Below are 13,999 nucleotides of genomic sequence, written 5' to 3' on the forward strand. Positions count from 1 at the left end.
ACAATGGGAACTTAGCTTTACGCTTGGCTTTAAAATCTTGTAAAATAAAACATATGCCCCCACCCCCCTTCGCTCCCACCCCCTCCCCCAAAGGCTCAGTGGGTTTACACAGTGTGCAACTTAATCTGGCAGGTGGGAAGGCCCCGGGTTGGATCTCAGACCTGTGCTGATCTCAACAAGGGCAGCAGTTAACCAGAAAAACTCACATTTTCATTGTAGAATCTTAGAATCATACAGCACAGAAGGAGGCCATTCGGACCATCATGCCTGTGCTGGCTCTTTGAAAGAGCTCTCTGATTAGTCCCACTATCCTGCTCTTTCCCCATAGCCCTGCAGATTTTCTCTTTTCAAGTATTTATCCAATTCCCTTTTGAAAGTTACGATTGAATCTGCTTCCACCATCTTTTCAGGTAGTGCATTCCAGATCATAACTCGCTGTGTAAAAAAAATTCTCCTCATCTCCCCTCTGGTTCTTTTGCCAATTACCTTAAATCCATGTCCTTTGGTTACTGACCCATCTGCCATTGTGGCTTATCGTCCTCTTAAAAATGTCCAAATGCATTTCACATAAAATGAATTGATTTTTCTCAGTGTAGTGACTGTTGTTATCTTGGCAAACATGGCATTTTGCCAGCATAAGATTCCTTGGTGACCCAATGGAACCTCAAAAATGTAATTTCTAATCATTTTCAAGTAGAGATCTACACAAATGAGGTAATCCCAGAAGGTCTGCAATGTTATCAGATTTCTGTCCATCTACAGCTGGGCATACCTTTGTGCTGTGAGAATGTTGTCTCAAGCAGTCTATGGACTACATGTTTCTGAATTTTTTGCCTTACATGTACATTATTTCTTTAACTAAAATAATGGCATTGTTTATCTTTGGGTAGCTTACCTCCACAGCACACCTCTGTCCCGCAATCTTTACCACCAAGAAGGACAAGAGCAGTAATGTCATGGGAACGCCATCACCTCCAACTTCCCTCCAAGTCAAACACCATTCTGATGTAGACATATATCATCGATCCTTCATCATTGCTGAGTCAAAATCCAGGAATTCTCTACCTAATACCATCATGTAAGGAATCTTACAACACCAAGTTATAGTCCAACTGTTTTATTTGAAAATCACAAGCTTTCGGAGGCTTTCTCCTTCGTCAGGTGAGCGAGTGTGGGATTCCATGGAAGGTTACCGCATTTATAGTCAGAGAACAATACCTGGTGATTACAGATAATCTTTCCAACTGCCCGTTGTCAAGGCAATCAAAGTGTTCAGACAGAGTGATGTTACCTACAGGACCACCGAATACACAAACGGCCAGAACAAAAGACAGACAGAGAAAGAGAGAGAAACATCCGAAAGGAAGAGAAAGACAGAGAATGACCCGTTGTGTTAAAAACAGATAACTTTTTTTCGCTGGTGGGATTACGTGTAGCGTGACATGAACCCAAGATCCCGGTTGAGGCCGTCCTCATGGGTGTGGAACTTGGCTATCAATTTCTGTTCGACGATTTTGCGTTGTCGTGTGTCTTGAAGGCCGCCTTGGAGAATGCTTACCCGAAGATCGGTTTTGTTTTTAACACAATGGGTCATTCTCTGTCTTTCTCTTCCTTTCGGATGTTTCTCCCTCTCTCTCTGTCTGTCTTTTGTTCTGGCCGTTTGTGTATTCGGTGGTCCTGTAGGTAACATCACTCTGTCTGAACACTTTGATTGCCTTGACAACGGGCAGTTGGAAAGATTATCTGTAATCACCAGGTATTGTTCTCTGACTATAAATGCGGTAACCTTCCATGGAATCCCACACTCGCTCACTTGACGAAGGAGAAAGCCTCCAAAAGCTTGTGATTTTCAAATAAAACAGTTGGACTATAACCTGGTGTTGTAAGATTCCTTACATTTGTCAACGCCAGTCCATCACCGGCATCTCCACATCATAATACCATCATGGAAGCAACATCACCACAACGTCTGTGGTGGAACAAAAAAAAGGCCCACCACCAACTTTTCAGGGAAACTAGGGATGCACAATAAATGCACAATAAATACACCATGAGAACAATTTTTTTTAAGAAGCTGTCACCATCTATTGGAAGTTAGGACAGGCGATCCTGAGAGTACATCAGTATTCGACATAGATTCCCCCACACAGAAAAGGAGAGCAAAGAGAAGAATATTGGAGAAGAAAGAAAAAGCTGGCACGCTGCATCCAGTTCTGGGCACCGTACCTCAGGAAGGATATATTGGCCTTGGAGGAGGTGCAGTGCAGATTCACCAGAATTATATCGAGACTAAAAGGGTTAAATTATGAAGACAGGTTGCATAGACTAGGCTTGTATTTCCTCGCATCTAGAACATTAAGAGGTGACCTAATTGAGGTGTTTAAGATGATTAATGGATTTGATAGGGTAGATAGAGAGGAATTAAATACTGTGGCTACGAGAGCAGGTCAGAGGCTGGGTATTCTGCGGCGAGTGACTCACCTCCTGACTCTCCAAAGCCTTTCCACCATCTACAAGGCACAAGTCAGGAGTGTGATGGAATACTCTCCACTTGCCTGGATGAGTGCAGCTCCTACAACACTCAAGAAGCTCGACACCATCCAGGACAAAGCAGCCCACTTGATTGGCACCCCATCCACCACCCTAAACATTCACTCCCTTCACCACCGGCGCACTGTGGCTGCAGTGTGTACCATCCACAGGATGCACTGCAGCAACTCGCCAAGGCTTCTTCGACAGCACCTCCCAAACCCGCGACCTCTACCACCTAGAAGGACAAGGGCAGCAGGCACATGGGAACAACACCACCTGCACGTTCCCCTCCAAGTGATACACCATCCCGACTTGGAAATATATCGCCGTTCCTTCATTGTCGCTGGGTCAAAATCCTGGAACTCCCTTCCTAACAGCACTGTGGGAGAACCGTCACCACACGGACTGCAGCGGTTCAAGAAGGCGGCTCACCACCACCTTCTCAAGGGCAATTAGGGATGGGCAATAAATGCCGGCCTCGCCAGCGATGCCCACATCCCATGAACGAATAAAAAAAAATTTCCTCTGGTTCGGGAGTCCTGAACAGGGTGACATAACTTTAAAATTAGAGCTAGGCCATTCAGGAGTGATGTTAGGAAGCATTTCTTCACACAAGGGGTAGTGGAAATCTGGAACTCTCTCCCCCAAAAAACTGTTGAGGTTGGGGGTCAATTGAAAATTTCAAAACTGAGATTGATAGATTTTTGTTAGGTAAAGGGTATTAAGGGATATGAAACCAAGGCGGGTAGATGGAGTTAAGATACAGATCAGCCATGATTTAATTGAATGGTGTAACAGGCTCGAGGAGCTGAATGGCCTTCTCCTGTTTCTATGTTACTCTGAAAATCACTGGCTTAATATCAGTAAGGAGCCAATGGAACAGTTGGCTATCTGTTACAGTTACATTTTAACCAATTTGCAGAGCTCTGATTTTCTTGACCGAAGAACTACATGGATCTGGAAGTGTCAGTTGAGTCTGTTGACTGCACATCAAACCATGCAGGTACCGACCTCAAACCACTACCTGTGGGAAGAACTGCTCTGGTTGTTATGTGTAGCCATATTGTAAATAAAGTTTTCCTTTATTCTGTATTTTTAGCTAAGTCATAATCATGTTCTCGTCAGTTTCATTGACCAGAGGATATCTTCTTGAACACGTTTATAATGTTGCCACAATTAATAAGCAGTGCAGATCTTCTCCCTGCTGTATGGTAATGGCTATGGTGCCTTGGTCGAAATGTATCCCTCAACCAACATCACTAAGACATATTACCTGGTCATTATCTCATTGGTGTTTGTGGGTCTTGCTGTGTGCAAGTCGGCTGCTGAGTTTCCTACATTTCAACAGTGACTACTTTCAAAAGTACTTTATTGGTTGTGAAGTGCTTTGGGATGTCATCAAAGGCGTTATGTAAATGTCTTTCTTTCTTTCTATCTTTCTTTCGGAAAAGCTCCATGTATTTGCCAAACCATTTCCACATGATACTGTTTTGACAAGTATTCATATTCCATCATCAGATTGCCTACGACATTGCAAATAAATAAACTGCCAATTTAATGATTAATTTAACATGGCTGGTAACAGTTCTGATATTACTTGGAAACAGCACAACAAAACATTCATTCTAAATTGCTGCAGACAATTTTCAGTAAAGAAGCATACTGCATTCTCAATCAGAGCATTCTTACTTGTGACACAAGCCTATTATTTAAATGATCCGACTATTTAAATTTTAAAACAAATTGTATTTATTTCCCTTGAATTATTTAAAGCATTTGAAAAGTTGCCAGAAAAAAGAACTTATTTAACATGTTTCATTCATACATTTTACATGTATGTATTTGATTGTCCCACCAATGGTCTCCCTTCCTGTCCTGAAGACACTGAGGATAACAATCAGCTTCGGCAGGGGTGCAAAGCAGGTGGTAGAGGATTGGCTGCCCATTATGTTGAAGTCAACGGAAAGAAAGATCAGTTGGGGTGTATATCGGGTGGGGTGTATATCGGGTGGGGTGTATATCAGGTGGGGTGTATATTGGGCAGGGTGTTTATCAGGCGGGGCATATAATGGGTGGGGTGTGTATCAGGCGGGGTGTATAATGGGTGGGGTGTATATTGGGCAGGGTGTATATCGGGCAGGGTGTTTATCAGGCGGGGCGTATAATGGGCAGGGTGTGTATCAGGCGGGGTGTATAACGGGTGGGGTGTATATTGGGCAGGGTGTATATCGGGTGGGTGTATATCGGGCGGGATGTATAACGGGCGGGTGTATCACGTGGGTACATATCAGGCGGGTGTATATCAGGCAGGGTGCATATAGGGCAGGGTGTATAATGGGCAGGGTGTATATCGGGTGTATAAAGGGTGGGGCGTGTAACGGGCGAGGTGTTTATCAGGCGGGGTGTATGACGGTTGGGATGTATAATGGGTGGGGTGCATAACGGATGCGGTGTGTAATGGGGGGGTGAATAATGGGCATGGTGTATATCGGGCGGGGTGTATATCGGGTGGGGTGAATAACGGGCATGGTGTATATCGGGCGGGGTGTATATCGGGCGGGATGTATAATCGGGTGGGGTGTATAACGGGCGGGGTGTATAACGGGCGGGTGTATATCGGGCGGGGTGTATATCGGGCGGGGTGTATAACGGGCGGGTGTATATCGGGTGGGGTGTATATCGGGCGGGGTGTATATCGGGCGGGGTGTATATCGGGTGGGGTGAATAACGGGCATGGTGTATAGCGGGCGGGGTGTATATCGGGTGGGGTGAATAACGGGCATGGTGTATATCGGGCGGGGTGTATAGCGGGCGGGGTGTATATCGGGTGGGGTGTATATCGGGCGGGGTGAATAACGGGCATGGTGTATATCGGGCGGGGTGAATATCGGGCGGGGTGTATAGCGGGTGGGGTGTATATCGGGCGGGGCGAATAACGGGCATGGTGTATATCGGGCGGGGTGTATATCGGGCGGGGTGAATAACGGGCATGGTGTATAGCGGGCGGGGTGTATATCGGGCGGGGTGAATAACGGGCATGGTGTATATCGGGCGGGGTGTATATCGGGCGGGGTGTATAGCGGGCGGGGTGTATATCGGGTGGGGTGTATATCGGGCGGGGTGAATAACGGGCATGGTGTATATCGGGTGGGGTGTATAATGGGCGGGCTGTATATCGGGCGGGGTATATATCGGGTGGGGTGTATATCGGGCGGGATGTATAACGGGCGGGTGTATATCGGGCGTGGTGTATATCGGGCGGGGTGTATATCGGGCGGGGTGAATAAAGGGCATGGTGTATATCGGGCGGGGTGTATATCGGGCGGGGTGTATATCGGGTGGGGTGTATATCGGACGGGGTGAATAACGGGCATGGTGTATATCGGGCGGGGTGTATATCGGGCGGGGTGAATAACGGGCATGGTGTATATCGGGTGGGGTGTATATCGGGCGGGATGTATAACGGGCGGGTGTATATCGGGCGTGGTGTATATCGGGCGGGGTGTATATCGGGCGGGGTGAATAACGGGCATGGTGTATATCGGGCGGGGTGTATATCGGGCGGGGTGTATATCGGGTGGGGTGTATATCGGACGGGGTGAATAACGGGCATGGTGTATATCGGGCGGGGTGTGTATCGGGCGGTGTGTATAACGGGCATGGTGTATCATGGGCGGGGTGTATATCGGGCGGGGTGAATAACGGGCATGGTGTATATCGGGCGGGGTGTATATCGGGCGGGGTGTATAACGGGCATGGTGTATATTGGGCGGGGTGTATATCGGGCGGGGTGAATAACGGGCATGGTGTATATCGGGCGGGGTGTATATCGGGCGGGGTGTATAACGGGCCTGGTGTATATCGGGCGGGGTGTATATCGGGCGGGGTGAATAACGGGCATGGTGTATATCGGGCGGGGTGTATATCCGCCGGGGTGTATATCGGGCGGGGTGAATAACGGGCATGGTGTATATTGGGCGGGGTGTACATCGGGCGGGGTGTATATCGGGCGGGGTGTATAACGGGCGGGTGTATATCGGGTGGGGTGTATATGGGGCGGGGTGTATATCGGGCGGGGTGTATATCGGGTGGGGTGAATAACGGGCATGGTGTATAGCGGGCGGGGTGTATATCGGGTGGGGTGAATAACGGGCATGGGGTATATCGGGCGGGGTGTATAGCGGGCGGGGTGTATATCGGGTGGGGTGTATATCGGGCGGGGTGAATAACGGGCATGGTGTATATCGGGCGGGGTGAATATCGGGCGGGGTGTATATCGGGTGGGGTGTATATCGGGCGGGGCGAATAACGGGCTTGGTGTATATCGGGCGGGGTGTATATCGGGCCGGGTGAATAACGGGCATGGTGTATAGCGGGCGGGGTGTATATCGGGCGGGGTGAATAACGGGCATGGTGTATATCGGGCGGGGTGTATATCGGGCGGGGTGTATAGCGGGCGGGGTGTATATCGGGTGGGGTGTATATCGGGCGGGGTGAATAACGGGCATGGTGTATATCGGGTGGGGTGTATAATGGGCGGGCTGTATATCGGGCGGGGTATATATCGGGTGGGGTGTATATCGGGCGGGATGTATAACGGGCGGGTGTATATATCGGGCGTGTTGTATATCGGGCGGGGTGTATATCGGGCGGGGTGAATAAAGGGCATGGTGTATATCGGGCGGGGTGTATATCGGGCGGGGTGTATATCGGGTGGGGTGTATATCGGACGGGGTGAATAACGGGCATGGTGTATATCGGGCGGGGTGTATATCGGGCGGGGTGAATAACGGGCATGGTGTATATCGGGTGGGGTGTATATCGGGCGGGGTGAATAACGGGCATGGTGTATATCGGGTGGGGTGTATATCGGGTGGGGTGTATATCGGGCGGGATGTATAACGGGCGGGTGTATATCGGGCGTGGTGTATATCGGGCGGGGTGTATATCGGGCGGGGTGAATAACGGGCATGGTGTATATCGGGCGGGGTGTATATCGGGCGGGGTGTATATCGGGTGGGGTGTATATCGGACGGGGTGAATAACGGGCATGGTGTATATCGGGCGGGGTGTGTATCGGGCGGGGTGTATAACGGGCATGGTGTATCATGGGCGGGGTGTATATCGGGCGGGGTGAATAACGGGCATGGTGTATATCGGGCGGGGTGTATATCGGGCGGGGTGTATAACGGGCATGGTGTATATTGGGCGGGGTGTATATCGGGCGGGGTGAATAACGGGCATGGTGTATATCGGGCGGGGTGTATATCGGGCGGGGTGTATAACGGGCCTGGTGTATATCGGGCGGGGTGTATATCGGGCGGGGTGAATAACGGGCATAGTGTATATCGGGCGGGGTGTATATCGGGCGGGGTGTATATCGGGCGGGGTGAATAACGGGCATGGTGTATATTGGGCGGGGTGTACATCGGGCGGGGTGTATATCGGGCGGGGTGTATAACGGGCATGGTGTATATCGGGCGGGGTGTATATCGGGCGGGATGTATAATCGGGTGGGGTGTATAACGGGCGGGGTGTATCACGGGCGGGTGTATATCGGGCGGGGTGTATATCGGGCGGGGTGTATAACGGGCGGGTGTATATCGGGTGGGGTGTATAACGGGCGGGTGTATATCGGGTGGGGTGTATATGGGGCGGGGTGTATATCGTGCGGGGTGTATATCGGGTGGGGTGAATAACGGGCATGGTGTATAGCGGGCGGGGTGTATATCGGGTGGGGTGAATAACGGGCATGGGGTATATCGGGCGGGGTGTATAGCGGGCGCGGTGTATATCGGGTGGGGTGTATATCGGGCGGGGTGAATAACGGGCATGGTGTATATCGGGCGGGGTGAATATCGGGCGGGGTGTATATCGGGTGGGGTGTATATCGGGCGGGGCGAATAACGGGCTTGGTGTATATCGGGCGGGGTGTATATCGGGCGGGGTGAATAACGGGCATGGCGTATAGCGGGCGGGGTGTATATCGGGCGGGGTGAATAACGGGCATGGTGTATATCGGGCGGGGTGTATATCGGGCAGGGTGTATAGCGGGCGGGGTGTATATCGGGTGGGGTGTATATCGGGCGGGGTGAATAACGGGCATGGTGTATATCGGGTGGGGTGTATAATGGGCGGGCTGTATATCGGGCGGGGTATATATCGGGTGGGGTGTATATCGGGCGGGATGTATAACGGGCGGGTGTATATCGGGCGTGGTGTATATCGGGCGGGGTGTATATCGGGCGGGGTGAATAACGGGCATGGTGTATATCGGGCGGGGTGTATATCGGGCGGGGTGTATATCGGGTGGGGTGTATATCGGACGGGGTGAATAACGGGCATGGTGTATATCGGGTGGGGTGTATATCGGGCGGGGTGAATAACGGGCATGGTGTATATCGGGTGGGGTGTATATCGGGTGGGGTGTATATCGGGCGGGATGTATAACGGGCGGGTGTATATCGGGCGTGGTGTATATCGGGCGGGGTGTATATCGGGCGGGGTGAATAACGGGCATGGTGTATATCGGGCTGGGTGTATATCGGGCGGGGTGTATATCGGGTGGGGTGTATATCGGACGGGGTGAATAACGGGCATGGTGTATATCGGGCGGGGTGTGTATCGGGCGGGGTGTATAACGGGCATGGTGAATCATGGGCGGGGTGTATATCGGGCGGGGTGAATAACGGGCATGGTGTATATCGGGCGGGGTGTATATCGGGCGGGGTGTATAACGGGCATGGTGTATATTGGGCGGGGTGTATATCGGGCGGGGTGAATAACGGGCATGGTGTATATCGGGCGGGGTGTATATCGGGCGGGGTGTATAACGGGCCTGGTGTATATCGGGCGGGGTGTATATCGGGCGGGGTGAATAACGGGCATGGTGTATATCGGGCGGGGTGTATATCGGGCGGGGTGTCTATCGGGCGGGGTGTATATCGGGCGGGGTGTATAACGGGCATGGTGTATATCGGGCGGGGTGTATATTGGGCGGGGTGTACATCGGGCGGGGTGTATATCGGGCGGGGTGTATAACGGGCATGGTGTATATTGGGCGGGGTGTATATCGGGCGGGGTGTATATCGGGCGGGGTGTATATCGGGTGGGGTGAATAACGGGCATGGTGTATATCGGGCGGGGTGTATATTGGGCGGGGTGTACATCGGGCGGGGTGTATATCGGGCGGGGTGTATAACGGGCATGGTGTATATTGGGCGGGGTGTATATCGGGCGGGGTGTATATCGGGCGGGGTGTATATCGGGTGGGGTGAATAACGGGCATGGTGTATAGCGGGCGGGGTGTATAGCGGGCGGGGTGTATATCGGGTGGGGTGTATATCGGGCGGGGTGAATAACGGGCATGGTGTATATCGGGCGGGGTGAATATCGGGCGGGGTGTATATCGGGTGTGGTGTATATCGGGCGGGGTGAATAACGGGCATGGTGTATATCGGGCGGGGTGTATATCGGGCGGGGTGAATAACGGGCATGGTGTATATCGGGCGGGGTGTATATCGGGCGGGGTGAATAACGGGCATGGTGTATATCGGGCGGGGTGTATATCGGGCGGGGTGTATAGCGGGCGAGGTGTATATCGGGTGGGGTGTATATCGGGTGGGTTGTATATCGGGCGGGGTGTATAACGGGCATGGTGTATATTGGGCGGGGTGTATATCGGGCGGGGTGAATAACGGGCATGGTGTATATCGGGCGGGGTGTATATCGGGCGGGGTGTATAACGGGCCTGGTGTATATCGGGCGGGGTGTATATCGGGCGGGGTGAATAACGGGCATGGTGTATATCGGGCGGGGTGTTTTCTCCGGCGGGGTGTCTATCGGGCGGGGTGAATAACGGGCATGGTGTATATTGGGCGGGGTGTACATCGGGCGGGGTGTATATCGGGCGGGGTGTATAACGGGCATGGTGTATATCGGGCGGGGTGTATATCGGGCGGGATGTATAATCGGGTGGGATGTATAACGGGCGGGGTGTATAACGGGCGGGTGTATATCGGGCGGGGTGTATATCGGGCGGGGTGTATAACGGGCGGGTGTATATCGGGTGGGGTGTATATGGGGCGGGGTGTATATCGGGCGGGGTGTATATCGGGTGGGGTGAATAACGGGCATGGTGTATAGCAGGCGGGGTGTATATCGGGTGGGGTGAATAACGGGCATGGGGTATATCGGGCGTGGTGTATAGCGGGCGGGGTGTATATCGGGTGGGGTGTATATCGGTCGGGGTGAATAACGGGCATGGTGTATATCGGGCGGGGTGAATATCGGGCGGGGTGTATATCGGGTGGGGTGTATATCGGGCGGGGCGAATAACCGGCTTGGTGTATATCGGGCGGGGTGTATATCGGGCGGGGTGAATAACGGGCATGGTGTATAGCGGGCGGGGTGTATATCGGGCGGGGTGAATAACGGGCATTGTGTATATCGGGCGGGGTGTATATCGGGCGGGGTGTATAGCGGGCGGGGTGTATATCAGGTGGGGTGTATATCGGGCGGGGTGAATAACGGGCATGGTGTATATCGGGTGGGGTGTATAATGGGCGGGCTGTATATCGGGCGGGGTATATATCGGGTGGGGTGTATATCGGGCGGGATGTATAACGGGCGGGTGTATATCGGGCGTGTTGTATATCGGGCGGGGTGTATATCGGGCGGGGTGAATAAAGGGCATGGTGTATATCGGGCGGGGTGTATATCGGGCGGGGTGTATATCGGGTGGGGTGTATATCGGACGGGGTGAATAACGGGCATGGTGTATATCGGGCGGGGTGTATATCGGGCGGGGTGAATAACGGGCATGGTGTATATCGGGTGGGGTGTATATCGGGCGGGGTGAATAACGGGCATGGTGTATATCGGGTGGGGTGTATATCGGGTGGGGTGTATATCGGGCGGGATGTATAACGGGCGGGTGTATATCGGGCGTGGTGTATATCGGGCGGGGTGTATATCGGGCGGGGTGAATAACGGGCATGGTGTATATCGGGCGGGGTGTATATCGGGCGGGGTGTATATCGGGTGGGGTGTATATCGGACGGGGTGAATAACGGGCATGGTGTATATCGGGCGGGGTGTGTATCGGGCGGGGTGTATAACGGGCATGGTGTATCATGGGCGGGGTGTATATCGGGCGGGGTGAATAACGGGCATGGTGTATATCGGGCGGGGTGTATATCGGGCGGGGTGTATAACGGGCATGGTGTATATTGGGCGGGGTGTATATCGGGCGGGGTGAAAAGCGGGCATGGTGTATATCGGGCGGGGTGTATATCGGGCGGGGTGTATAACGGGCCTGGTGTATATCGAGCGGGGTGTATATCGGGCGGGGTGAATAACGGGCATGGTGTATATCGGGCGGGGTGTATATCGGGCGGGGTGTATATCGGGCGGTGTGAATAACGGGCATGGTGTATATTGGGCGGGGTGTACATCGGGCGGGGTGTATATCAGGCGGGGTGTATAACGGGCATGGTGTATATCGGGCGGGGTGTATATCGGGCGGGATGTATAATCGGGTGGGGTGTATAACGGGCGGGGTGTATCACGGGCGGGTGTATATCGGGCGGGGTGTATATCGGGCGGGGTGTATAACGGGCGGGTGTATATCGGGTGCGGTGTATATGGGGCGGGGTGTATATCGTGCGGGGTGTATATCGGGTGGGGTGAATAACGGGCATGGTGTATAGCGGGCGGGGTGTATATCGGGTGGGGTGAATAACGGGCATGGGGTATATCGGGCGGGGTGTATAGCGGGCGCGGTGTATATCGGGTGGGGTGTATATCGGGCGGGGTGAATAACGGGCATGGTGTATATCGGGCGGGGTGAATATCGGGCGGGGTGTATATCGGGTGGGGTGTATATCGGGCGGGGCGAATAACGGGCTTGGTGTATATCGGGCGGGGTGTATATCGGGCGGGGTGAATAACGGGCATGGCGTATAGCGGGCGGGGTGTATATCGGGCGGGGTGAATAACGGGCATGGTGTATATCGGGCGGGGTGTATATCGGGCAGGGTGTATAGCGGGCGGGGTGTATATCGGGTGGGGTGTATATCGGGCGGGGTGAATAACGGGCATGGTGTATATCGGGTGGGGTGTATAATGGGCGGGCTGTATATCGGGCGGGGTATATATCGGGTGGGGTGTATATCGGGCGGGATGTATAACGGGCGGGTGTATATCGGGCGTGGTGTATATCGGGCGGGGTGTATATCGGGCGGGGTGAATAACGGGCATGGTGTATATCGGGCGGGGTGTATATCGGGCGGGGTGTATATCGGGTGGGGTGTATATCGGACGGGGTGAATAACGGGCATGTTGTATATCGGGTGGGGTGTATATCGGGCGGGGTGAATAACGGGCATGGTGTATATCGGGTGGGGTGTATATCGGGTGGGGTGTATATCGGGCGGGATGTATAACGGGCGGGTGTATATCGGGCGTGGTGTATATCGGGCGGGGTGTATATCGGGCGGGGTGAATAACGGGCATGGTGTATATCGGGCTGGGTGTATATCGGGCGGGGTGTATATCGGGTGGGGTGTATATCGGACGGGGTGAATAACGGGCATGGTGTATATCGGGCGGGGTGTGTATCGGGCGGGGTGTATAACGGGCATGGTGTATCATGGGCGGGGTGTATATCGGGCGGGGTGAATAACGGGCATGGTGTATATCGGGCGGGGTGTATATCGGGCGGGGTGTATAACGGGCATGGTGTATATTGGGCGGGGTGTATATCGGGCGGGGTGAATAACGGGCATGGTGTATATCGGGCGGGGTGTATATCAGGCGGGGTGTATAACGGGCCTGGTGTATATCGGGCGGGGTGTATATCGGGCGGGGTGAATAACGGGCATGGTGTATATTGGGCGGGGTGTATATCGGGCGGGTGTATATCGGGCGGGGTGTATATCGGGCGGGGTGTATAACGGGCGGGTGTATATCGGGTGGGGTGTATATGGGGCGGGGTGTATATCGGGCGGGGTGTATATCGGGTGGGGTGAATAACGGGCATGGTGTATAGCAGGCGGGGTGTATATCGGGTGGGGTGAATAACGGGCATGGGGTATATCGGGCGTGGTGTATAGCGGGCGGGGTGTATATCGGGTGGGGTGTATATCGGTCGGGGTGAATAACGGGCATGGTGTATATCGGGCGGGGTGAATATCGGGCGGGGTGTATATCGGGTGGGGTGTATATCGGGCGGAGCGAATAACGGGCTTGGTGTATATCGGGCGGGGTGTATATCGGGCGGGGTGAATAACGTGCATGGTGTATAGCGGGCGGGGTGTATATCGGGCGGGGTGAATAACTGGCATTGTGTATATCGGGCGGGGTGTATATCGGGCGGGGTGTATAGCGGGCGGGGTGTATATCAGGTGGGGTGTATATCGGGCGGGGTGAATAACGGGCATGGTGTATATCGGGTGGGGTGTATAAT

The sequence above is a fragment of the Heptranchias perlo genome, chromosome 13 (genome assembly GCF_035084215.1).
Source record: "Heptranchias perlo isolate sHepPer1 chromosome 13, sHepPer1.hap1, whole genome shotgun sequence".
NCBI classification, from domain to species: Eukaryota; Metazoa; Chordata; class Chondrichthyes; order Hexanchiformes; family Hexanchidae; genus Heptranchias; species Heptranchias perlo.